This window comes from Nyctereutes procyonoides, unplaced genomic scaffold, assembly GCF_905146905.1.
Source record: "Nyctereutes procyonoides isolate TBG_1078 unplaced genomic scaffold, NYPRO_anot_genome, whole genome shotgun sequence".
In the NCBI taxonomy this organism is placed as follows: Eukaryota; Metazoa; Chordata; class Mammalia; order Carnivora; family Canidae; genus Nyctereutes; species Nyctereutes procyonoides.
Genome location: NW_026575125.1, coordinates 35,418,416 through 35,445,620, shown reverse-complemented (window position 1 = coordinate 35,445,620; position 27,205 = coordinate 35,418,416). Strand labels below are relative to the sequence as shown.

The following is a 27,205-nucleotide window of genomic DNA, read 5'->3' as shown; positions in this document are numbered from 1 at the left end:
GAAGAGTATAAACAGATGGTAGACAGACACGTGAAAAGATATTGAATACTTTAAAAAAATCCTAAAAAATAAATAAAAAGAAAAAAAAGATGCTGAACATCATTAGCCATTAAGGAAATATAAATAGAGACCACAATGAGATATTACTATACACATACCTGAATAGCTACAAATTAAAAACTGACATCAACAAATGCCGAAGAGGATGCAAAGAAACTAGATCACTCATATATTGCTGGTGGATGTGTAAAATTATATAGGTATTCTGGAAAACACTTTTCTTTTCTTTTCTTTTTTTTCTTTTTCTTTTCTTTTCTTTTCTTTTCTTTTCTTTTCTTTTCTTTTCTTTTCTTTTCTTTTCTTTTCTTTTCTTTTCTTTTCTTTTCTTTCCTTCCTTCCTTCCTTCCTTCCTTCCTTCCTTCCTTCCTTCCTTCTTTCTTTTGGAAGGGGAGGGGGGGCAGAGGGAGAGATGAGAGAGAATCTTAAGTAGGCTCCACACCCCCAGTGTGGAGCCCAATGCTGGGTTCAATCTCATGACTTGGAGATCATGATCTGAGCCAAAATCAAGAGTCTGATGCTTAACGAACTGAGCTACGCACATGCCCCATGGTATCAGTTTCTTAAAACATTAAACATGCAACAATAACACTCAGCAATTACACTCCTAGGCATTTATCCTAGGGAAATGAAAATGTATCTCCACACGAAACCTGTACATGAATGAACGTACATAGTAGCTTTATTTGTAACAGCCTAAAACTAGAATCATCCAGGCTATTCTTTGACAGATGAATGGTTAAACAGACTGTGGTATTCCATGCTATGGAATTCCATCCCATATAATATTCCCTGACAGGAATGAACTATTGATACATGCAACAACTTAGATGAATTTCCAGGGAATTACCATTGAATGAAAAAAGCCAATCCCAAAAGGTTTTATACTGTGTGATTCCATTTATATAACAATTCTTAAATGACAAAAGTTTTAGAAATGTAGAACACATTAATGGTGGCAAGGGTTCAGGGACAGATGTGGAAGGGAGGTAAGTGTGGTTATAAAAGGACAACTGGAGGGATCCGTTAGGGTTGGGACTATTCAGTATTTTGACTGTGGTGGTGGACAAGTAAACCTACATAGGTGATAATACAGTAGAGAACTTAACACACACACACACACACACACACACACACATACAGAAGTGCAAGTAAAACTAGGAAATTGGAATAGTATCAGTGGATTATATCAATATCAATATCCTAATGGTGATATTATAATCGTTTTCCAAAATATTATCATTGGTGGAAACTGGACAAAGTGTACATGGTATCCCTCTGTATTATTTCTTAAAACTGCATCCACAGTTATCTCAACCAAAACATCAAGTAAAAATATGTATTATTGGGGTGCCTGAGTGGCTCAGTTAATTGAGTGTCTGACTCTTGATTGTGGCTTAGGTCATGATTTTAGGGTCTTGAGATCGAGGCTTATGCTGGGTTCCTTCCTCACTGCAGTCTGCTTGAAATTCTCTCCCTCCCTCTGCCTCTTCCCCTGTTTGCACACACTCTCTCTAAATAAATAGACTCTTAAAAAAATATACATATTACTTACCGTGGGACAAGGCAAAGGGTTTGAAAACTACTACAGTGCTCTGTAAGGAACTTAAAGTTCCATTCTCGGCACAAAATTTTTATTGTTTCTTCCTTGAGCTTTCTTTCACTATAGTGCATATCACATTTTAAAATAATTATCTGTAGATGGTCTCCCTGAACACACTGAGCTAATGTAGGGGCTATGATTTATTCTTTGTAACCCTGGTGCTAGCTTCATTTAAGCTTCAATGTGCTTTGGTTGAATTAAATTATTCAGCTCTATATATACCATGGAGATTTGCATTTAATAAATCTTTAATAAATTTTGTTGACTTGAACTAAGTTATAGTGTAGTACATGAGGTAGCTTTTTTGGTTTGTTTTTCCACAGAAGTGAGGAGGGCTCCTGATCCAGGGAGCATTCTTTTCACTAGGACAAAGGTAATGACAGGCAGTGTATTTCCATGGCATGTTTTTCCTCCATTCTAAGACACCATGAGTCACTAGTTGACCATCAATTTAATAAGAGATTTTCAGGGTGGGGGAAAGAATTAGGTAGTATGTTTAATTTCAGAAATCTTAAAACGTGAGGTCACTGTGCCTTTTTGACTCAAAGAATGATTGTAACAAAAGAAAAGTGACCTTATAGTCTGAAAAGCTGCCTTTTTGTCCTAGGACATGCTGGCTGGTGTCCTGAATTTGCTAATGTATTGAAAGAAGGAAGGAAGGAAGGAAGGAAGGAAGGAAGGAAGGAGAAGGAAGAAGAAGGAAGAAGGAGAAAGGAAGAAAGAAAGAAAGAAAGAAAGAAAAGAAAGAAAGAAAGAAAGAAAGAAAGAAAGAAAGAAGATAGTTCTCCCAAGTGTAGGAGGTAACTATTGGATAAAGGGCCATGTCTGAAGTGAGTGAGTTATACCATATGAATATGAAAAATCTGGAGTGTTTTCTTGGTTAATATTACCCACTAAAACCAAAGGGTGGAAGATTATGCATTCCTGCTGGCTGATGCTGCTGACAGCATGCTGTTTGGACAGAATCCCAGGAACTGCTGGCAGAAGCATATTTTCTCTTTAACTCTTTAACTGCTAGTATTTTAACTGTCCTTCTCTTTCCAAAATCAAACCTCTTTAGAGACTTTTGTTCAAGATTTCAAGATTGTTCTTATTGCTACTTGTGACCAAAATAAAATAACTTCCTTCTACGGGATGATTTGGTAGTTTCTCCCCCAAAACAGTTTCTAACCCCTTCAAAAAACATAACCCCATTGGCTAGTAAGAGATGCTTGGAATTCCTCTTTGGCAAAAGGAATTTTCCTCTTCAGCCTTCACTTTTAAATGCAAATAATCTCAGAGTGGGAATACAATTTGCTGTAATGCAAACCAGTTTATCAGAGATTACCCATGAATTCCTGCTCACACAAATACAATAAAAAATGTAAAAATGTATGAATAAAGGACTGGATTAGGGAGAATGGGCTCTAGGAGTAGTGACAAAGAATGATTTCCTTTGGATGTTCATTTTCTGACATTTGTTGAGCAAAGGTAAAGTGAAAAAACTTTTAAGTTCAATAATTTATATTTTTAATTAATTTATTTATTCATGAGAGACACACAGAGTGAGTCAGAGGCACAGGCAGAGGGAGAAGCAGGCTCCCTGTGGGGAGCCTGATGTGCCACTCAATCTCAAAATCCTGTGATCATGACCTGGGCCAAAGGCAGACACTCAACCACTGAGCCACCCAGGTGCCCCTTTAAGTTCAATAATTTAAAGTTCAATTTAGCATCTACTGTGTTTTGGGAACCAAACTCTGATAAAAATAAATAGTTCCTACCCTTGATGACATCAGGATAAAGTGCAGGGAACAAAATATGTGAAGGGCAATTATAATACAAATGCTAAGTGCTGAGGGGTAGCAGAATATGCCACTGTGAAATAGTCCACTGTGGCATAAGATTATTTTGAGTTGAAGGCAATTGAGAAGAAACAGATAAAAGAAAAGTTCAACTGCTATTTGCCTACAAGCAAGATATAAATTTGTAAAGGTGTTATTCCTTCCCTCTCTACCAAGAAGGATAAAAGTTAATCATTGGAGACCACCCTAGATGCCTATCAGCCCAGAGACAGGGCCAAAGGAATCCATATACCCAATTTTATTAATTAGCCATTATCTTCCATTATTTCTACTTATGTAGTTGGCTTCCTACAATCTGCTCCCCTAGAAACCAGTTTTTCTCCTTTGTCTTGTTATCTCTCTAAAAATTTATTGTACTTGTGTTAAGATGCTATATAAGCCCAAGTTCTAGCCATCCCTTTGAGTTACTCATCTCTGTTTGAGTGCTCCCATGCGTATGTGTGATACACATGCTAATAAACTTCTGCTTGTTTTTCCCTTGTTAATCTGTTTTTTGTTAGTCTCATTTACAGGACTCAGCCAATGAACCTAAGATGGGTAGAGAGAAAAAAAAAACAGGTGGAAAAAGGTGAATCTTGACCTTTAGCTGATATCATACACAAAAGTTAACTTGAAATGGCTCAAAGACTTCATTTTTTTTAAAAGATTTTATTTATTTATTCACAAGAGACACTGAAAGAGAGGCAGAGAATTAAGCTGAGGGAGAAGTAGACTCCCTGCATGGAGCCCAATGGGGGATTAAATCCCTGGACCTGGGATCACACCCTGAGCCAAAGGCAGATGCTCAACCACTGAGTCACCCAGGCGTCCCTGGCTTAAAGACTTTAACATAAGAGGTAAAACTATAATACTTCTAGAAAAATAATTGGAGAAAATCTTTTTGGTTTTAAGATAATTAAAGATTTCTTAAATAGGAAATAAAAAACACCAACCATAACAGAAAAAACATTTGGCAAAATGGACTGTATCAGCATGTCTGCTCTTCAAAGGATGGTGTTAAGAAGATAAAAAGACATGCCACACACTAAAAGAAAATATTCTCGATACAATTATCTAACAAAGGACTTGTATGTTGAATACATGTAAAAAATTCATACAACCCAATAGTAAAACAAGCAATTCAAGTAATGAATCAGCAAAAGATTTGAAAAGACTTCACTGAAAAAGATATACAAAATAGATCTAAAACTAGTAAGAAGATTGAATCAGTAATCAATAATCTCCCAATAAAGAAAAGTCCTGGACCTGATGGCTTCAGTGGTGAATACTACCAAACATTTAAAGAATTCACATCGATTCTTCTCTAACTTTTCCAAAAAGTTGAAGAGGAGAGAATACCTCCTAACTCATTCTATGAGGCTAGCATTACTCTAATACTAGAGTTAGACAAAGCACTACAAGAAAACTAAAAATTGATATCTCTTATGAACACTGATGCAAAAATCCTCAACAAAATACTAGCAAATCTAATTCAGCAGTATATTAAGAAGATTATACACCATGAACAAATGGGATTTATTGCTGGAATACAAAGATGGTTCAATGTACAAAAATTGATCAATATAATATGCCACATTAACACAATGAAGAAAAGCCCACAGGCTTTTGTGTTTTGCTGCAGAAAAAATATTTGACAAAATCAACAACCTTGCATGGTAAAAACACTCAGAAAACTAGGAATAGAAGGAAACTCTCAACAGAATAAGAGCCATAGATGAAAAAACCATAGCAAATATCAAACTTAATAGTGAAAGAATGAAAGCTTTTCCTCAAAGACCAGGATCAAGGCAAGAATGACTACTTTTATCACTTCTACTCAGTACAGTATTGAAAATTCTAGCCACAGCAATTAGGCAAGAAAGAAAAGAAATAGGGATGACTGGGTGGCTCCCTTTGGCTCAGGGTGTGATCCTGGAGTCCCAGGTTCGAGTCTCACATCAGGCTTCCTGCGTGGAGCCTGCTTCTCCCTCTACCTGTGTCTCTGTCTCTCTCTGTGTCTCTCATGAATAAATAAAATATTTTTTAAAAAATGGAGAAGAAATAAAAGGCATCCATATAAAAAGAAAGGAGTAAAATGACCTGCTTCCAGATGATCTGATCATAGGCAGAAAGCCCTAAATATTCCACAAAAACACTGTTAGAACTAATAAATGAATTTAGTAAAGTAGCAAGATACAGAGTTAATATGCAAAAATCAGTTGCATTTCTATACATTAACAAGCACTAAAAAGGAAATTACAACTATGATAGCATCAAAGAGGTTAAAATACTTGGGAATTAACTTAACCAAGGAGGTGAAAGACTTGTTCAATGAAAAATACAAAACTTTGCTGAAAGAAATTAAATAATATAAATAAATGGAAACACATTTCATGTTCATAGATTGGGAGACTTAATATCATTAAGATACTACCACTATTCAAACCAATCTACAGATTCAATGCAATCCCTATCCAAATACCAATGATTTTTTTTTTTTTCAGAAATAGAAAAACCTATCCTAAAATGTATATGGAATCTCAAGGGACCCCAAGTAGCCAAAACAATCTTAGAAAAGAACAGGGCAGCCCAGGTGGCTCAGCGGTTTAGCGCCGCCTTCAGCCCAGGGTGTGATCCTGGAGACCCGGGATCCAGTCCCATGTCAGGTACCCTGCATAGAGCCTGCTTCTCCCTCTGCCTGTGTCTCTGTCTCTGTCTCTCTCTGTGTCTCATGAATAAATGAATAAATAAATAAATAATATTTTTTTAAAAAAAAGGAAAGAAGAACAAAGTTAGAGGCATCACACTTCCTGATTTCAAATATATCAGAAAGATACAGTAATCAAAATAGTACCCTTTCATGATAAAAACCCTCAACAAAATAGGTTTAGAAGGAATATTCCTCAACATAATGAAGGCTATATAGGGCAAGCTGTCAGCTAATATACTCAATAGTGAAAAGTTGAAGGCTTTTTTTCTAAGACCAGGAATAAAACAAGGGTGCCCATTCTTGTGACGTTTATACAACATACTGGAAGTCCTAGTCAGAATACTTAAGGACGAAAAAGAAATAAAAAGGCATCCAAATCAGAAAGGAAGAAGTAAAATTGTCTGTCTCTGCAGATGACATAGGTAAAAAAAATCCCAAAGATTCCACAACAAAAAATTGTTAGAACTAATAAATAAATGTAGTAAGATTTTAGGATACAAAATAAAAAATCAGCTGCATTTCTATACACTGCCATGAACTATCCAAAAAAGCAATTAAGAAAACAATCCCATTTACAATAGCATCAAAAACAAAAGAATAGGAATAAACTTAACCAAGGAAGTAAAAGACTTGTATACCAAAAATTACAAATCATTGATAAAAGAAATTAAAGAAGTCATACAGAACAATGCTTCTCCCTCTGGCTATGTCTCTGCCTCTCTCTCCGTGTCTCTCATGAATAAATTTTTTAAAATCTTAAAAAAAAAAAAAGACACATAAACCAGTGGGACAAAATAGAGAACTCAGAAACAAACCTACAAATATATGGTCAACTAATTTTTGACAAGGACACCAGGAATACATGATAGATAAAGAATAAGCTATTTAATAAATGCTGTTGGGAGAACTGGATATTCACATGCAGAAGAATGAAACTGGACCTCATCTTATACTGTAGAATAAAATTAATTCAAAATAGATTACAGACCTAATTGTAAGACCTAAAACTGTAAAACTCCTAGAATACATGGGGGGGGGGGGGGAATTTCCTTGATATTGGTCCTTACAATGATTTTTTGGATATGACAATACCAACACAGGAACAAAAGCAAAACTAAACAAGTAGGACTATATCAAATTAAAAATCTTCTGCATAGCAAAAGAAATAATCAACTAAATAGAAAGGCAACCTATGGAATGGGAGAAAATATTTGCAAACCACACATCTGATAAGTTAATATCCAAAATATATAAGAACTCCTAAAACTCAATAGCAAAAAACAAATAACCTAATTTAAAAATGGGCAAAGGACCTGAATATTTTTCTTTTTTTTTCTATTTTTTTCTATTTATGTGACTATCATAAATAAATAAAAATTTAAAAAAAATTAAAAAAATAAATAAAATAAAAATTAGGATTGAATGTTAGGTTTAAAAAAAAACTAACAAATGGCCAATAGGTACATGAAAACGTGCTCAACATCACTAATCACTATGGAAATATGAATCAAAACCCACTGAACTATCACCTCACACCTGTTAGGATGGTTTTGAGATAAAAAGTGTTGACAATGGTGTGGAGAAAAGGGAATATTGTATATTGCCAGTAGGAGTATAAACTGGGACAGCCACTATGGAAAACAGTATGGATTTTCCTCAAAAATTAAGAATAGAATTACCATACGATCCAGCAATCCCACTTTGGTTATATATTCAAAGGAAATGAAATCAGTATCTTGAAAAGATATCTGTACTCCCATGTTCATTGCAGAATTATTCACAAGAGCCAAGATATGGAAACAAATTAAGTGTTCACTGACAGATGAATGGATATAGAAAATATGATATACACACACACAAATTTGAATATAATTCAGTCATAAAATAAAAGGAATTCTTGCCATTTGTGACAATATGGATGAACCTGGAGGACATTATGTTATGCGAAATGAGCCAGACACAAAAAGACAAATGCTGTATGGAAAAATGGGGAGATAAGGGTCAAAGGGTAAAAACTTTCAGTTACGAGATGAATAAATTCTGAGGATCTAATGTAGAGTATGGTGATTATAGTTAATAATACTGTAATGTATACTTGAAATCTGCTAAGTAGATCTTAAAAGCATTCTCATACAGGCCTCCAGTTATGGAATGAATAACTCATGAGAATAAAAAGCAGAGCATAAAGAATACAGTTAATGATAGTGTAATAGTGATGTAATGGGACAGATGGTAGCTATACTTTTGAACATAGCATAATGTACAAACTTGTCAAATCACTAAATTGTACATCCGAAACTAATGTAATATTGTGTTAACTATACTAAAGAAAAAGTGTTCTCACCACACACAAAAAAGGTAACAACGTGAGGTGATGTATGTTTATTAGTTTGATTACGACAATCAATACACTATATATATCTCAACCATCATATTGTGCACCTTAAATATGTACAATTTTTATTTGTCAATTATACCTCAGTAAAGCTGAGGAAAAATATACAAATGGCCAGTAAACACATGAAAAGATGTTCATTATTAGTTGTTAGGGAAACGCAAATCCAAACCACAATGCAATATCTGAATACAAAAGCCCTTTAAGGCAGTAAAAATAGACTAAATGGATTTGAAAGCTTATATCAGATTATTGCCAACTGATTTCAATTGCTGCTCCCATAGCCCTGGATGTTCCAGACATTGTGACCACAATTGAATCCATTGTACAGGCTGATGACACTTGGTATACTGTCATAGACATTACCAATACCTTCTGTTGCCATCTTACTGATACCTGAGGAACAAGATCAGCTTGTATTCATGTAGCAAGGCCTCCTATATATGTTTATAGTATTCCCCTAGGAATACCCAAGTTTCCCTGCCATTTGCCACCAGTTGGTGAGTCAGGATTTGGCATGAGTTCCTCTACCTTTGATGTCCCAAGCTTTCACTATATAGGGGATACATTGTTGGCAAGTCAGAAGCATCAGTCTCAATGACTTTGGTGGTAGTGCTATTACACCATGCGGGTAGCCAGGAAGAGGATCTGATAAACCCAGACAAAATCTAGGGGCCTGTTCAACAAGCAAAATTTCTTAGAACTATGTGGATGCGTTAATAACATTCAATTCCTCTGGTGGTCATAGAAAAACTGCTGTCTCTTTGGCCTTACAGACCAAATAGCCCAACACCTTACTGGATTCTTCAGGTATCAATCTGTTGTTCACCTAGGCATGCTACTTGGTCTTTTATACCAACTAACCTACTAATCAATCAGCATCCTTTGAGTGGGGCTTATACCAACAGATCACATTTGAAGCTGCTCTGCAAGTTATGGCACGCTCTAAGTCTTTAGCGTTCCATAAACTTAATGATCATGATTTTGCTGATTGAAGTCTGGCAAAGGGAGGCAGCCTCCACCCAGAAATACCCTTCGGGGTTTTGGACTAGTTGCCTCCTAGACATGGCTACTAGAAATAGCCCTTTTGAAAAGAAGCTATTAGCTTGCTACTGGGTTCTTGTCAAAACTAAACATCTGACCCATAGAAGCCTTATGACTCTCCAGCCTGATATCTCCATTTTGGGCTGGGCCGACTCAAACTTTGATGACTAACAAGGTAAAATGAGCCCAATAAGCTTCACTTGTCAATGGTATATTCAAGAAAGCAGAGACGCCCGGGTGGCTTAGCGGTTGAGCGCCTGCCTTCGGCCAGGGTGTGGTCCTGGAGTCCTCCGTCAGTCTCCCTGCATGAAGCCTGCTTCTCTCTCGGCCTGTGTCTCTGCCTGTCTCTCTCTGTGTCTCTCATGACTAAATAATAAAAAAAAAGAAAAAGAAAAAAGAAAGGAAAAGAAAGCAGCTGGCCTGGCATAAGCAGCATCTCAACTTTACATGAAAAAATGACAGTTATCATTTGGGGGATAATTTATCCCCTACTCCATTGCCTGAAGCTGAGTCACTGGTTCAGTGGGATCCTTGATTCACAGAAATTCCTCTAATGCCTAGGCTTGGTTCACTGATGGCCCAAACTTAAACTCAATGGTGTCCACTGGGTTGCTGCAACTAATTAACCTCATCACCAGCTACACAGAACCAAAAATGAATGTGGCTCCACTTAGTGGGCAGAACTTCAGGCCATTTTCATAGCTCTGACCAGTACTCCCTTTGACTATCCTTGTCAGATTTTTACTGACTTATTGGCTATTGCCAACAGCCTCATTGTTTGGTCTGACACTTGGAAAACTTAGATTAAGGACACCTCTCTTGAGACCTATGTACAGTAGAAACGAATCATGACTTCTGATCAAACCAGCTGGATTACTCAAGTGAATGCCAATAAAGCCCAATTCTCTGATGAGACCAATGAAAATCAAGCTGCTAATCAAGCCTGCACTGCCCAGATTATCACTATTGCTGCTTAGATCAAACATGACAACACATCCACTCTCAGACTGGGCACAAAATAAGGAAGTTTAGCTTTCTGATGCAGCGGCTACTCTTGCATGCCAGACTTGTGACACCTGCCAAAAGCTGACCCCTTTGTCTCACCAATATTATACGGGGTGCTGGTTCCACCTGCTCCTGAAAGATTAATCACACTGGACCTTTGACCTTCTCTCAGGCCTAGGAGTAGGGCTTCACTGCTGTTGATACTTTTTAAAGTTACTCTTCTGCTCTTCCAGTCTGATCATCTGAATCCAAACAAATTACTGTGGCCCTTGAAGCTAATCTAGGTCATGTGATCAGCTTCCCAGACCATTTGCAGGCTGACAATAAGGTCCCTTTTGTGGTAAAAGCCACATATAATGGGCTGATTGTCAAGGTACTCAATGGTTCTTCCATGTGCCCTACCATCCACATGTATCTGATATTGGGGGGTTTGACCAGCCTCCTCAAAAATCAACTTAAAAGGATTTCTATTTCCCTCACTTCCTCTTGGTCTATATATCGCAGGTCTATATATCATAAGGCAGTTTGGACACTGAATATAGTTGTTCCCAAAAAAGGGATCTTCCCTTTTCAGCTACTTCCTAGGTAATGATCAGGACAAAAGTGGTGGGATTTATATAAAGAGACCTATTTTGAAAATTCAGGATTCCATCCTGCCCAATTCTCAGCATGATGCTTCTTTTCCTAATGGCAACCCCAAGCCAGCCTGGTTGATACACTCTCTAGGTGGCAGCTTAATCCAAAACAAGGCCTAGGGGATTGGAACTTAAGTCTGGTTCAGCCATCTAGATTCTCTTGTTAGACTTCCATGGTCTAGGTAGTAAAGGTAATGAGCACTTGATTGAGTGCATTGCTCACAGAATCTCCCTATCATGACCCATATGGGCTAAAGTGGGGGATTTAATGGGGGTTTCTGTAAGTTTTATCAAAACATCTTTGTCCATCTTGCACCTGACTCTTATGGACAAGAGGTATGGGTATGAATAGATGACTGGAAAAAAGTGAAGTTATAGCTGCTGGAATAGGCCAAAACAACTTTGTGGAGGTGGAGGGAGAGCAGTAATACCGGCATCCAGGGAGGGAATACCTTAGATGCCAAGATGAACACAGGAGGGAGGGACATTAATGACCTTTTGTCTTTTAGAACTGCCCCTGGAGCCTTGCTTGGATTTATGAGGGAAAATGTGTCAATGTAGCTTTCCATAACTATTTTACTTGTGTACTTTATAATTTAACTGACTATTGGGTCGCTGTCCTCGCAGATAGCTCTGATGCCAATATGGTCACTATTGTCCTTAATCTTACTGAGAAGTCTATCAGCAACAGTAGAGGAAGACCCAAGCTACTAAACTTTCATATAAGACACCTGTCAGCACCTCCAGATGCCTTCCCCAAGCTCATTCCCATAGCCTTGACTCATTCTACAGGGTGGACAAATGTCATTTGGCTGGTGGTATGGACAAATAGAATAGATTGGATAAGTACCCTGAGATTGGCCTTCTAACACTGAGGACTAAACTCAATTATTCAAACAGAATTGGGAACTTAAGGTATACCAGCTGTCTGGGAGGCCATACTGGTGACACTGTTAATGTGTGTTCCCCAACTTATACGGGCCCCACTTGAGGCTCCAACAACTGTCAAACTTAGATTGACAAGTATCCTCGTGATGTCCCTTTGTTGGTGAGTAGAAAAATGGTATGGCCTCTCATTGAGGGAGCTCTTTATCTCTCAGCCCCACCATGTTTCTTGTTTGCTGAGAACAATAAAAGCTTCTACCAGTACAAAACATCAGCACAAGCTTACCACTTGGGTTGGCTTTCTTTTTGTCCCTCCCTTCCCTCCCAGATTTATTTCCTTGACCTCAGTTATGCATTTTAGAGGATATTTGTTCCATTTTATCCAGAATCCCCTTGTGTTTGTAGTTTTTTTAAAAATTTTATTTATTTATTTATTTATTTATTTATTTATTTATTTATTTATTTACGATAGTCATACAGAGAGAGAGAGAGAGGGGCAGAGACACAGGCAGAGGGAGAAGCAGGCTCCATGCACCGGGAGCCTGATGTGGGATTCGATCCCGGGTCTCCAGGATCGCGCCCTGGGCCAAAGGCAGGCGCCAAACTGCTGCGCCACCCAGGGATCCCTAATTTTTATTTATTTATGATAGTCACACACAGAGAGAGAGAGAGGCAGAGACACAGGCATAGGGAGAAGCAGGCTCCATGCACCGGGAGCCCGACGTGGGATTCGATCCCGGGTCCCCAGGATCGCGCCCTGGGCCAAAGGCAGGCGCTAAACCGCTGCGCCACTCAGGGATCCCGTGTTTGTAGTTTTTAAGATAACTAGGATAATTGGCATGCCCTAGGTGAAACAGAAATGCCCTCTCTGGTTTACTTTTCCCCTCTATTCTATGTAGCTCTTCTCTACCTCTTAGCTTTTTGCTGATTCACAGTTTCTGCTTCTTTGCAATCTAAGTTTGTTCTGTCCTGAATGGTGCCAGCACTAATCCGTGGCCTTTCTTTTTTTTTTTTTAATAATAAATTTATTTTTTATTGGTGTTCAATTTACCAACATACAGAATAACACCCAGTGCTCATCCCGTCAAGTGCCCCCCTCAGTGCCCGTCACCCATTCACCCCCCCCGCCCTCCTCCCCTTCCATCACCCCTAGTTTGTTTCCCAGAGTTAGGAGTCTTTATGTTCTGTCTCCCTTTCTGATATTTCTCACACATTACTTCTCCCTTCCCTTATATTCCCTTTCACTATTATTTATATTCCCCAAATGAATGAGAACATACACTGTTTGTCCTTCTCCGATTGACTTACTTCACTCAGCATAATACCTTCCAGTTCCATCCACGTTGAAGCAAATGGTGGGTATTTGTCGTTTCTAATGGCTGAGTAATATTCCATTGTATACATAAACCACATCTTCTTTATCCATTCATCTTTCAATGGACACCGAGGCTCCTTCCACAGTTTGGCTATTGTGGACATTGCTGTTAGAAACATCGGGGTGCAGGTGTCCCGGCGTTTCACTGCATCTGAATCTTTGGGGTAAATCCCCAACAGTGCAATTGCTGGGTCGCAGGGCAGGTCTATTTTTAACTCTTTGAGGAACCTCCAGACAGTTTTCCAGAGTGGCTGCACCAGTTCACATTCCCACCAACAGTGTAAGAGGGTTCCCTTTTCTCCGCATCCTCTCCAACATTTGTGGTTTCCTGCCTTGTTAATGTTCCTCATTCTCACTGGTGTGAGGTGGTATCTCATTGTGGATTTGATTTGTATTTCCCTGATGGCAAGTGATGCAGAGCATTTTCTTATGTGCATGTTGGCCATGGCCTTTCTTTACACATGTGTTCAACTTCAGCTTCCTGTGCCATCTAATTCATGTTTTCTAAAAAAGAGGTAATATGATAGAGCCAATTTGGCTTTTTGGGCCAGGCTACAGCAGAGGTTCCTGACCTGTCTATGGAACCTCCCCAGGCTGCTCACTGGACAGGTGCCTACCCTGGCCCAGTCAACTGTGACCATGAGCAATGGTAGAGAAGAGGAGTGTATTGGGTCATGTGAAACAAAACATGAGGCAGCTTTCTCAATAGAAACTGAAGATAGGGTAATAAGTCCCCTTAGAAGGAACTATGGGTGGGGAAGGCATTTGATATATTAACACTTCACTATTGTCTCTTAGATTTCCCATACCATTGGCATCTGTTTTGCAAGTGTTGTTGCTAGCACTTATTGTTTCTACCAGAAGAATTTGAACCTTTACTAATATCAAATTTATGCTGTGCTGTCCTGTGTCTTTTGCACATACAACAATTTTTCATTTCAATGGCAAATAATGGGATAATATTTTTGAAAACTTTTTAAAAGTGGTAACTGAATTTAACATGTAGTATCAACAGTGTAATAACTCAACTGAAATGGTGGCAATGTGATTTACTGTGGCCAAATTCCTGCATGTTTTGAGAATTACAAATACATCAGGACAGATGCTTGACAAACAGGAATTGAAATTCACCTTCTACTGTAAGACACTCCTAATTTCTAGAATGTTAAAATGTAATAAAAGCATATCTTAGAACTGATTAATCAAAGAGATAATGTGTACCCCCATGTTCATAGCAGTGTTATTTACAATAGCCATGACATGGAAACAATCTAAGTAAATGTCCATCAATAGATGAATGGACGGGATCCCTGGGTGGCTCAGTGGTTTAGCGCCTGCCTTTGGCCCAGGGCGTGATCCTGGAGTCCTGGGATCGAGTCCCACATTGGGCTCCCTGCACAGAGCTGCTTCTCCCTCTGCCTGTGTCTCTGCCTCTCTCTCTCTCTCTGTGTGTCTCTCATGAATAAATAAATAAATCTTAAAAAAATAGATGAATGGATAAAGAAGATGTGGTTTACACACATATACATACACACACGATGGACTATTATTCAACCATAAAAAGGGAAATCCTGCCATGTTTGATAATATTGCTGGATCTTGAGGACATTATGCTAATAAATCACAGAAAGATAAATCTCTATGATTTCATTTATATGTGGAATTTTAAAAGACAAACCAGAAAAAAATCAAACACATAGAAAAAGGAGGTCCTACTTTTAATGTAAAGGTGAACTAACTACAAGTACCCCTCAATCTCAAGGAACATTAAAGAAAATAGAATGTTTTGATTTTCTTTTTTTTAAAGATTTTATTTATTTATTCATGAGAGACACACACACACACACACAGAGAGACAGTGAGAGAGAGAGAGACACAAGGCAGAGGGAGAAACAGGCTCCATGCAGGGAGCCCGATGTGGGACTCGATCCCAGGTCTCCAGGATCACACCCTTGGCTGAAGGTGGCCCTAAACCGCTGAGCCACCCGGGCTGCCCGAATGTTTGATTTTCAATGGGAAAAAATTATAAAATTTTATTAGGTGATATAAAGACCTAAATGGATTTGGTTCCACAAAGCCATGTCCATACAGTGTCAAGGGAAGTACTAACCATTATCTGAAGACAGCTAGACTGGGTAGTTCTAGTCAATAAATCTGTGTGGGATCAGATATGGCTTATTCTACAGCTCAGATTCACTCAATAAATGCCAACCTTCTCAGTCTCAGAGATGGTAGAAAGGGAGCAAAGTAGCCAATTAGGTGCCCTGGATGAGGACATATTTTTGAAATCATCAGATTTTTTTCTGAACAATCACAGGGTACATTAACAATAGTAATGACAGCAAGGTGCTGAGTGCCCTAAATAATTATCTCAAGGTTATGAAAAGGCATTGGAAAATGGAATACACACAAACACACACATACATTCATTCATTCATTTTGCCCAGAGGAAGCCTGGAGAAAAGAGTAGAGAATGTCATTCAGTAGAGTGAATGACATTCTGATAGATCTAAGCAAGGGTGGAAAGTCACTGAGCTCAGGATTGTGTACCATAGTGTTCATTTTAGACATAGAGTAAAGCCTCAAGGGGATCTTTTTGTTTCTTAGGCATCTGAGGTCCCTCCCACCCACCCCATGCTACTCCCTGGCCTGGAGGGTAGTGCTAACTGATCACAACTTTGTAACTTACACTGAGGTGCCTGGGAATTGTGGGAAATGGGGGCAGGCCTCTCATTAGAATGTTGTGGGATGAAGGAAGAATGGAGCCTCCGTTCTTTGTTCATGTTGTGACCCATCTATTTGAAACAAGTGAATTTTGTTTTCAGCCCGGTGATCTATCATTTAGGGAGAGGAGGAAGAGGAAAATGGACAAAATGTAAATGTAGAAAGATTATTGGTCCCTTGTAGATGTTACCAAAAATCAAAGTGACTTAACATAGAGCTGCATCAGAGGAAATGGTAATGAGCTCTTCTTCCCAAGACCTGGGAGTTGTAAGAGCAGGACACTTGACTTTCCCAGGCAACCTAAGGATCATCCCTGAAATCTCAGCCTTAATGAAGTGGGCATTTTCCCTCTGTCCCATAGCTTCCTCCATTTGCCATCTGGTATGTGAAGTCTTCCCAGGGAGGGTGTTTATATCTTTAGTTTTAGGACACTCAGTTTTAGGACATCCCAGTTCCAATGCTAACATGACTGCTCCCAGCCATTTCCTCCCTAATACAAATGAAGAGTTTACAAAGTCAGACTTCTTTGGGAATAAAAGAAGAGATCAAGACACATGAAAATGTGGACCCATTTTCTGGGGAAGATGGAGACAGAGTTGTCTTGGGGAAAGACTGGAGAAGAGGAGGTTGCCAACTAAAGCCAACTCCACCTTCTAGTCAGGACTGGCTCTGGAACAATCAATGGGCCAAAAGTGCCACCGCGTTAATGCCCCCAGGAGCAGCCCCAGTCAATAAGAGATGCCGCATGTGCGACATCCACCTGGGCTATTCTCCACCATCCTGTGAGATATAGGGGCTGCCTGCCAGGCCACGAATGATACATCCTGGTTCCTCTAACCCAAGAAACTCCCAACGTCTATGAATCTGTGGCAGGCTAACTTGTTAGCTTACAAGAAGGTTAAAACCTCAGAATCTTCACCATTCTTGACATTTATATCATGCAATATGGGGTATCTGGCTGGCTCAGTCAGTAGAGCATTTGACTCTTGATCTCAGGGTTGCTGAGTTGGAGCCCCACATTGGGTGTAGAGATTACTTAAATAAATAAATAAAAACTTATATAATATTATGTATGTATATAATCTCTATACATATATATCTTTTCTGGAATTTCTCCAGTAAATATTTATTATTTTTAATATATTAAATGAACAAATGGCCCTTTACAGTTCTCGACAATGATATAACATTTATTGGCTTCTTTCCTGCCTCATTTCTCCATTCCCCTTACTGGTGTTTACTAGGTTCACTTCCCAAATAAACAACTGACACTCAAATTCTTGATTTGGGGGTTTTCTTAGACAATGCAACCTAAGACAATCAATATGTCCCATAGATATTTGTTCAGGCATTCTCCACACTGCCCATGCTAATCTGGAACACAGCCTGATGCAAGTTTCTACAACATTTACTTGAGGGAAAGGTGGCAGAAAGGGGAGGTAGAGGAAGGAAAAATCTGAGGTTTTTATGTGTTTCCTGCTTGCATAAGCCTCACCACTGCCCACCTTACTTCTCACCACCTTTGGCTGCCCTTATCCTTTCTTCCTATTGATTTAATCCCCAAATAATATATTCATTTAATGACTATGAAGTGAGTTAGACCCCATGGATAATGGAGTGTAATGACTGATGTAGAATATGGTACATTATTCTGAATAATGAATTATAGTAATAAACATTCATCAAATGCTGAATAGCAAACACCACAAAATATTTAGTTTAGAAAAGCATTCTGGTAATAGGCGCAAATAAATAAAAGGCAGGGTCAAATTAAAATGCAAAACGGCAACTAGACAAAAAAAAAAAAACTATAAAGGATGGAAAAACCAGTGGAGGCCTCAAAGATAGAGAGCATGGGATTTGATTCAAAATGTTTTTCTCTCATATGCATAATAAAACATGTTATTCATATTCAAGTATTCTGCAAAATGTAATGAGGAAAGCAGATCAAATTTTAAAGAACTATGCTTTTAAAAGGCATTTGGCCAAAAAAGGCAGTTGGACCTCTTTAAAAATACAAATTAAAATAAACTACTATTTTGGCATGACGTTTTAAATATTAAAGATCTTTTTCTCCTACCTGGCAAGTCTCTTTCTTCCTCTACTCTCTGTCTATTCAAACCCTACGCAGTTTCAATAAACCAGCTTGAGTACACCCTCCTCCAGAGAACCCTCATAGCATCTATCATCTTTACTACTTATTTTGGTACCTAATGATAATAGCTACCATTTAGTGAACATTTACTATGTGCCAAGTCCTGAACTAAATCCTCTGGGGCAATTACCTCACTAAACACAATCCTTAATGTAACTACTGCCATTAAACACATTCACATAAAAGGGAATGGAGGCGCTGAAAGGCTGAGCAAGTTGTCCAAGATCACAAAGTGATTTGCAGAGCTAAGAGTCAAACCTGGGTCTTTTCATTCAGAACCTGCTATACTACATTGTCCCTGCCCCACATTGTAGAGCCTTTGAATGAGTCTGTGATTGCCTCATTCACTGCCCCTCTCCTCGGATTATAAACTTCCCAGGACAGATAACCTTGAATGCTTGCCTGCAATGCCACTATGGTTATGTGTTACATTCTACATTCACAGATTTTGTATTTTAGATAAATAATGTGACTCATTTTTTTCTCTAATTATCAACTTAAAAGTTGACAGGTGTGTTAAGAATGATCCATAAAATAGGACCTGATGGGTATTTATTTATGATGATAAAATGTACATAATTCTAAAGGCCAGCATCTTACTGAATCAGGAAATAATAGAGGCTTTCAGGCTAAAGTGAGGACTGAGACATGGAGGCCCACTCTCTCCACTAATATCAAACATTGTATTGGAGGTATTAGCCAGTGAGCAGTTGGACAGGAAAATCAAGTACAGGCATAATAATGGGAAATGAAGAGGAAAATTTATCTTTTGCAGCTGATACGTTTTATCTATCTGAAAAACCCAAAAGTGTCAGCAAAAACACTATCACAAACAAGAAGAAAATTCATTTAAATAGCGGGATATTAAATTAACATGCAGAAACCAAAAGCCTTGGGAACCCTGGGTGGCTCAGTGGTTTAGCGTCTGCCTTCGGTTCAGGGCATGATCCTGGAGTGTCAGGATCAAGTCCCGCATCCGGCTCCCTGCATGGAGCCTACTTTTCCCTCTGCCTGTGTCTCTGCCTGTCTCTCTCTGTGTCTCTCATGAATAAATAAATAAAATATTTAAAAAAAACCAAAAGCCTTTATATATACACATGATCAATAATCAGCTAGAAGAAACAATGGGAGAAAAGATAGCATTCACAAGAGCAAAATAAAAGAAAGTGCCTAGACATATGCATAATGAGGAAAGTGAAAAATCTTTATGAAGAAACTATGAAACATTCCTGATAGATCTGAGTAAGCAGAAAGACATTCCCCATGTTCTTTGATAAGAAAACTTAACAGGATAAAGATATTAATTCTTTGTAAGCTAATCTATAAACTTAACACAATCTCAGTAGAATTTCATCAGTCTTTTCTCCTGGAGCCAGAAATGTTGATTATAAAGTTTACTTCAGAGAATAAACAAGCCAGGATGAATATTCTCTAAAAGATAAAAGCAACAAGGAGGGATAGCTCTAACAAATATGAAAACCTATCATAAAGCTTTCATAATTAAAACAGTATGATATCGGGGCACCTGGGTGGCTCAGCCAGTTAAGCCTCCAACTCTTGATTTTGGCTCAGGTCATGATCTCAGGGTGGAGATCTCTCTCTTTCTTCCTCTGCCCCTCCTCCTGCTCGTCCCTGGCTCTCTCTCTTTCCTTCTCTCTCTCTCAAAAAAAAAAAAAAAAAAGATATCACCACATGAATTGGCCAATGGAACAGAATACAAAAAATCCAGAAAAAGACTCACATGCACATGGAGATAGCGTATATGTAGAGTATATGATAAAGGCTATCTCAATCATGGGAAAAGAAACACTTTTTAATAAGTGGCATTGGAACAACTGGATAGCCATATGGTAAAAGATAAAATCCAATTTATTACTTACACTGAATAAATTCCAGATAGATCAGAATTCTTAACGTAAAAAATGAAACTACATGGGCAGCCCGGGTGGCTCAGCAGTTTAGCACCGCCTTCAGCCCAGGGCCTGATCCTGGAGACCTGGGATCGAGTCCCATGTCAGGCTCCCTGCATGGAGCCTGCTTCTCCCTCTGCCTGTGTCTCTGCCTCTCTCCATCTGTGTGCGTCTCATGAATAAATAAATAAAATCTTAAAAAAAATGAAATTACAAGTAATAAGAGAAAATATGAGTGAATTCCCTTAAAGCCTGGGAGTGGTAAAACTTACCTATCACTCAAATTACAGAAGCAATAAGAAAAAAGATAAATTTGGTCAAATAAAAAAATTTTTTGCTTGGTATAAAATGTCATAAGAAGAGTGAAAAGACAAGTGACAAACTGGGAAAAGTATTTGCGACTTCTATCAATAGAAAAATGGTAAGAGACATACACAGATAAGTTGGAGAAAAAGAAATGAAAAAGGCCCTCAAATATATGAAAAGATGTTCAACCTCACTCATAGTAAGAGAAATGTGAATTAGAACTACACAGAGATAGCATTTCTCCCCTGCCATCTTGGCAAAAATCCCGAAGTTTGACAACATGCTGTTGGCTGGCAGAACTCTCTGAACACTGGTCCATTTTAAGGGCCTGGCATTGTTCTTCGCTGGTAGAAGGCTAGGCACGCAGCAGTGGCAGTAGTTAGATCACCTGTGGTGAATGGGAATCTGTGTTGTTGGGCTCCAGTAGAGCCTCCATGAGGCTATCATGACCACTCTGTTCACAGGTGCTAGGGTGGATGAGGAAGCTGGTGACATCCTCAAGACAGATCATCTTAGGCACCTGTAGTGGATGCTCTGTGGTGGGTGTTAATGTGAAACACAAAAGTCCATATGTCCTCTGCCCTCTCCGGGAGGTTCACCCAAATACCTCTCCACCAAACCAGTGTGTTTATCTTTAGCAACATTTTCCTAACCTGCTGTTTACAGTTCTCCCATCCCAGGTTCTCAGTTACAGATAACAGTTTTATTCTAGCTAGTTTACCCAGAAAGCAGTTGGCTACAACTCAGAAATAATGCAGTCAGGACAATGTAGCCAATAAAAATATACAGTCATCCCATGGAAAAATTCTGCTTGAGACACCACCAACACTGGAATTGATATTAAGTGAGCCAACTTACTACCTGACCAATAAAGCCACTATTTCTTTTTTTCAGTTTATTTAAAGAATACAATTAACTCTACAAAGTCTCGCTAAAGTTTCTAAATTCAAGTATCATAATTATCAACCACCCAGAAAACATCTTAATACCTTCAATACAATATTTAGTGTCTTTAATATGAGATCCTGGCACTTAATAAGCACTTAATGAATACCTGTTGAATGACTGAATACAGACCCTTCAAGAAAAAAATTTTTTTTTCCTTGAAAAACTGCTTAAGAATTTCTTCACTGAGGGGATCCCTGGGTGGCGCAGCGGTTTGGCGCCTGCCTTTGGCCCAGGGCGCGATCCTGGAGACCTGGGATCGAATCCCACATCGGGCTCCCGGTGCATGGAGCCTGCTTCTCCCTCTGCCTGTGTCTCTGCCTCTCTCTCTCTGTGACTATCATAAAATAAAATTAAAAAAAAAAAGATTTTTTTAAAAAAAAGAATTTCTTCACTGAAACATAGAAGATAAGTGATGCGAGTAGCACTAATTCCTAGTGAATGTCTCTAACTCCATACCTAGCCTCCGGGAAAGAAGACAGCACTATTCACGGGGTAACCTTAAATTTACCCTAACTTATAAAGAACCTATCAAGAAAATCATTCACAAATTTCAGTATTTTTGACATACTTCCTGGTCTTGATATCTCAGGGGAAGGGAGAAACTCTGGTGTAGGCAGAATCTGAGTTCTGGCCTTCAGAGATCTAAACTAACATCATAGACAATCAAGTTTCCTTGTGGTTGCCTTCATTTGGGTCCCCCTCACCACCACCACCAAATGGAGCCTGAGAACAAGATTTGAAGACAAGTAGTTGAGAGGTGGGCCCAGGAAGCAGAGTGATAGACTAAGGATGGGGAAACAAGAAGAGAAACTCCGATAAAGGGTGTGCCAATGAGCAGGTTATCACTTTGGGCATCTGGGGCTCAATCCAGCTGGAGCCCCTGAGACACTGAGGGGCTCTGCTGAGGAGCCAGAAAGCCAGAATATGTATTTACTCTCATCCCTCATTAGTTGGAGACCTAAGGATTGCTCCTAGGGTTGTTAATTCACAGACATTTTCAGCATGCAGCTTCCTCCAGAAAGCACAGAGATACAGGAAGCCATTAGCATGCACAGGGAGTATCCATGGGACCCCTGGGGTGGAAAAAAGGGGCTAAGTGTAGAGCCTGCTAACATCTGCTACAGTAGTCAAACTAAAAGGTTAACCAGATGGTGGGAGGTGGGGAAGCTAAGAAGAGTACATTGGAAAAGCACCTCTTCGTGCTTGAGCTGTCACAAGGCCCTGGGATTTTCTTGTCTGACTTCAAGTCTTGTGGCAAAAGGAAGCAGCTGTCAAGGGGCAGGGAGTTTCAAGGCTCCTGCCTGCCCAGGGATTAACTAGTCATCCAAGAAAAAAACCACCATTTGGGGAAGAGGAAGGAGAGGTAAGTAGCCCAAGACAGCTTTTTACTTTGAACAAAATGTTGGAAGACAAACTTCTGGAAAGGACGTTTAACTCCACCTTGGGGATTTGGAGTTACTTAACAAGGGTAAAGCTTGATACTGGTGACAAAGTTGCCAAACACAACCTAGATGTTTTTTTTTTTTAAGATTTTATTTATTTATTCATGAGAGACAGAGAGAGAGACAGACAGAGAGAGAGAGAGAGAGAGAGAGAGAGAGAGAGAAGAGGGAGAAGCAGGATCCATGCAGGGAGCCTGATGTGGGACTCGATCCCAGGCCTCCAGGATCACGCCCTGGGCCAAAGGCAGGCGCCAAACTGCTGAGCTACCCAGGCATCCCCACAACCTAGATGTTTAATCTTCCAACATCTTACTTTATTTAGAAAAAATCTTGAAGCAGGTGAATAAACTGCTAATAGCTGTCATGGCTAGAGCATGATGTGTATACTATATATACTTAACACATTTAATAGATGTATATACAATATTCCTATTTGATCTATTTTATATAATTCATATATATAATATGGCATTCTACATTATATATAATGAATATTTTTGTTTATTTTTTTAAAAGATTTTATTTATTTATTTGACAGAGAGAAAGAGAGAGCCAGAGAGCACAAGCAGGGGGAATGACAGAGGGAGAGGGAGAAGCAGCCTCTCTGCTAAGCAGGGAGCCAGATGCAGAGCTCAATCCTCAGCCCCTGGGATCATGACCTGAGCTGAAGACAGACACTTTACCTACTGAGCCACTCAGGCACCCCATAATGCATCTTTTAGTAGATGTATATGTATTTAATACACATCTACTTAAATAGTTATGTGTAAATGTTATTTTATAGTGAATATAAAGTACATTAGTCAGTATAGGCTGGTTAATAAGGAGTGAAGTAACAAACCCCCAATCTGAATGTCCTAACATGACAAAAGCCTGTTTCGACAAAAGCTTGTTTCTTATAGTCACCCAGGAATCTAGGCTGTCAGAGCTTTAGCATCTTGTATCCACACTGTCTGCAACATGCAGCGTTCCCAGCAGCCCTAACAGAGAAGAGAGGAGAATCATACTTGACTTTTCACTGCCTCAGCCCAGGGATGACTTCTCCCCTCACAGCTCATTGGCCAGAACTAATCACCTGACTGCCTATCCACCTGCGGGGGGAAGGGGGGGCTGCACATATAGGGACAAAGTGGAATATTTGGTGAACATTAATAGTTAGCAGAGCCTGGGGTGCCTGGGTGGCTCAGCAGTTGAGTGTCTGCCTTTGGCTCAGGGCGTGATCCTGGGGTCCTGGGATTGAATCCCACATCAGGCTCTCTGCTCGGTGGGGAGCCTGCTTCTCCCTCTGCCTGTGTCTCTGCCTCTCTCTCTCTGTGCCTCTCGTGAATAAGTAAATAAAATCTTTTTTTAAAAAGTTAAAAAAAATAGTTGGCAGAGCCTGCTTTTTTATTACCTAGCTAGATGGAGGATGGATGGACTGACAGACAGATGAAAATTCACTGCAGCATTCGGTGCTGTTATACCTAATCTGTCAAACTGATTTCCTCAGAGGTGATTAATAATTTGGAGACTGAATCTGCAAAATGAGAAGGGCAACAGTAATATCACTTACAGCAGGGTTCCATATAGAGTGCATATGAAGCTAGTAAATCACTAGAATCTTACCTAAGAAGGCAAAACATTGTTTTGCCAGTTGAGTTCCTTAGGAAGCAAGTTCTGCAATGAAATTTATTGTGTAGGCTATTTATTAGAAGTGCCCTTGGGACTAACACCTACAGAAGCAAGCAGGCATGGGCAGAGAGAAGATGAGCTATAACAGGCTGCTGACAGCCTTGGCGAACCCAAGGAAAGCTCCAGAGCTAAAACAGTGCTTCAGAACTGTCTCCCTATGAACTGAGATGGCCAGGTGTTCATACCTCTACATCACTGGATGTGGGCTGCCCTGGGAAGGGTGTGACCTTAGTAGATACATTTAAAATGCAGACACATATATGTACTCCCCTGGCAGCTGGGGCAACATGATCTTCACTGAAGAGGGATCTCAACAGCAAATCAAAATGACATCTGCACATCTATCTGGTTATTGCTTCTCTCTCAATAAGCCCAAGAATTGTGTGACTTTTAGAGTATTTACTATTACTTGATTTCTTGCTTTTCTGAAGCTGATAATTAAGAGTGTCCTACAACTCAGTGTTCACAGGCTACCACCATTTTTAATATCTTAAAAAGAAGTTTAAAATATTTATTTTGCCAAATAAAAATCCATACATAAAAGCTCTTGCAGTTGCATACTCTAAGAGAGCCTAACCAGAGACTGCACATTGAGAGGCCCCCATCCCAGCACTGATTTCCATCAGCTGATTTACTGAGTCAGTGCAGAGCCATGGGAAAAGACTGTGAATGATGTCAGTGATTAGGTTCAGACCCAGACCCAGACATCTGACAAGTGCCAGAAATAAACATGAAGTGACTGTGGGTTCCCTTTCAAAGTATCCACCCCAAAGGAGGAAAAAGATTGACATACCTAGAAAGGGTAGTTGGTAGAGGTACAGTGTGATGGTTGTTACTGTGGGGCCTCCACACTGGCTGTTCTACTGTGGGGAGAAAAGCTATCCAGATATAAATCCAAAAGTACTGGCCACCTCAGGGGCCAAGGGATCTCCAGTATCAGCTTCTTCTAAAGCCCCTAACACAGATATCACCAGACATTCCTTTCAGTAATGCCACAGCTTTGCAAAGCTATAGTTTTGGTTTTGTGAATTGAGAAAATTTGGAAAGTTCAAGCAGTCCTTGGCCTCCAGCTGGTGTTGCTAATTCATGCAAGGAAGTGGACAAATGGTGGAGAGGAGGTCAGAGGAGAGTATGTGAGATCCACAACTGACCTTTTTCAGGGAATTTCTGGGGCATTCTATCTAGGATCCAGTGAGACAGAAGGGGTAACTATGTGAGGTGGTAGATATGTTAATTAGCTTGATTATGGCAGTTATTTCACAATGTGTACATATATCAAAACGTCAAGACACATCAGTACATAACTCAGAAAATGACCTGAAGACTGGCAGAACAGACTCTCCACAGTTAAATGTAGATGAGAAGCCATATTGAAGATGGTTGGAAGACATGTTGGGGAGCTAAATAGACCTGTGGAACTATCCATGGCAGAGAGGGATGCTACAGGGGCAGAAAGAAGTGAGAAACAGACTCACACCAGGGAGCCTTCATGGGGAAGACGAATCCTCATGACACTCAGGTTTGAAAAGTAGAGGGGCGGAATTTTGCAAGTTCTTACAATCAGCAAGGCTTAAAACCTGGAACTTTAAAATCAGCTGGCTTGTGGGAAAGTCAGGAGGGTGAGAAGAAACGGAGTCCCTATCTTTTAAAGAGACAGTACTGCAAACAGCCCCATGGAGATATAGCATAGAAGCAGCAGTTTGAAAAATGCCCAGGGTATACAAGAGGGAGATTTGTTCACTAATCTCAGAGAGAGTCTTCCCACAATCCCTGCTGGAGGGGCAGGGATTGTGGGAAGACTTCTCCAGAAACAAAGGAGCTGGTAGGTAGCATTTCCCTCCCCTGCCCCCCATCCTAGATAATAGGACACCTACTAGAACCAATGCTACATAACTTGCTACCTAAGTTGATAACACTGCTGTCCTGCCGGCTATGTTTTCCTATGGACTTTTGCCTACCAGCCAGGCCTCAGTTCCAAGTCCCCTCCCACAGCAGACCTATGCAAACCTTGCTAACACCATGAGCTCTGCCTCTGCTTGCTTCTGTGAATCTGCCCCTTCTGACCTGGTGGCTGCAGATCCCCTCCTATAGTGCACCAGAGTAAACCCTGAGTCTTACCTGTGAGTCCCACCCCTGTGAGCTTCTGCAGATCTTTCTGCTCCAACACATTCTGCTTTGGTAGGTTCCCTCCTACCCATGTGGGCCTTATTGGCATGGTGCACCCCACCTCTGCATTCTCCTGCAGTTCAGTGCTACTGTATCGCTAGCAAAGGCCTGGTCTGACTCAACTTAAGCCCAAGGGAGGCCCAGACTGACCCACTAACAACACAGGGACCAAACCCTGCCCACAACAAGCAGAGAGGGCCACTGCAGATTTCTGGACTGAAGGCAAAAGCAGCTCAGCCACAACAGCAGGGCATATGCAACACACATAAGAGACACCCCTGAAGTGGCAGGTTCTAGTAAACAGGGCACACTGCACTGCAGGGCACTACAGGACCTCTCCTTCCTAACATCACT

General features: G+C 39.8%; 1 protein-coding gene across 1 annotated transcript in view; it reads right to left on the bottom strand.

Moving 5' to 3' along the window:
• USP9X (ubiquitin specific peptidase 9 X-linked) overlaps positions 1-27,205 on the bottom strand; it is a 483,762-nt gene that overhangs the window by 394,525 nt on the left and 62,032 nt on the right. The window lies entirely within an intron of this gene.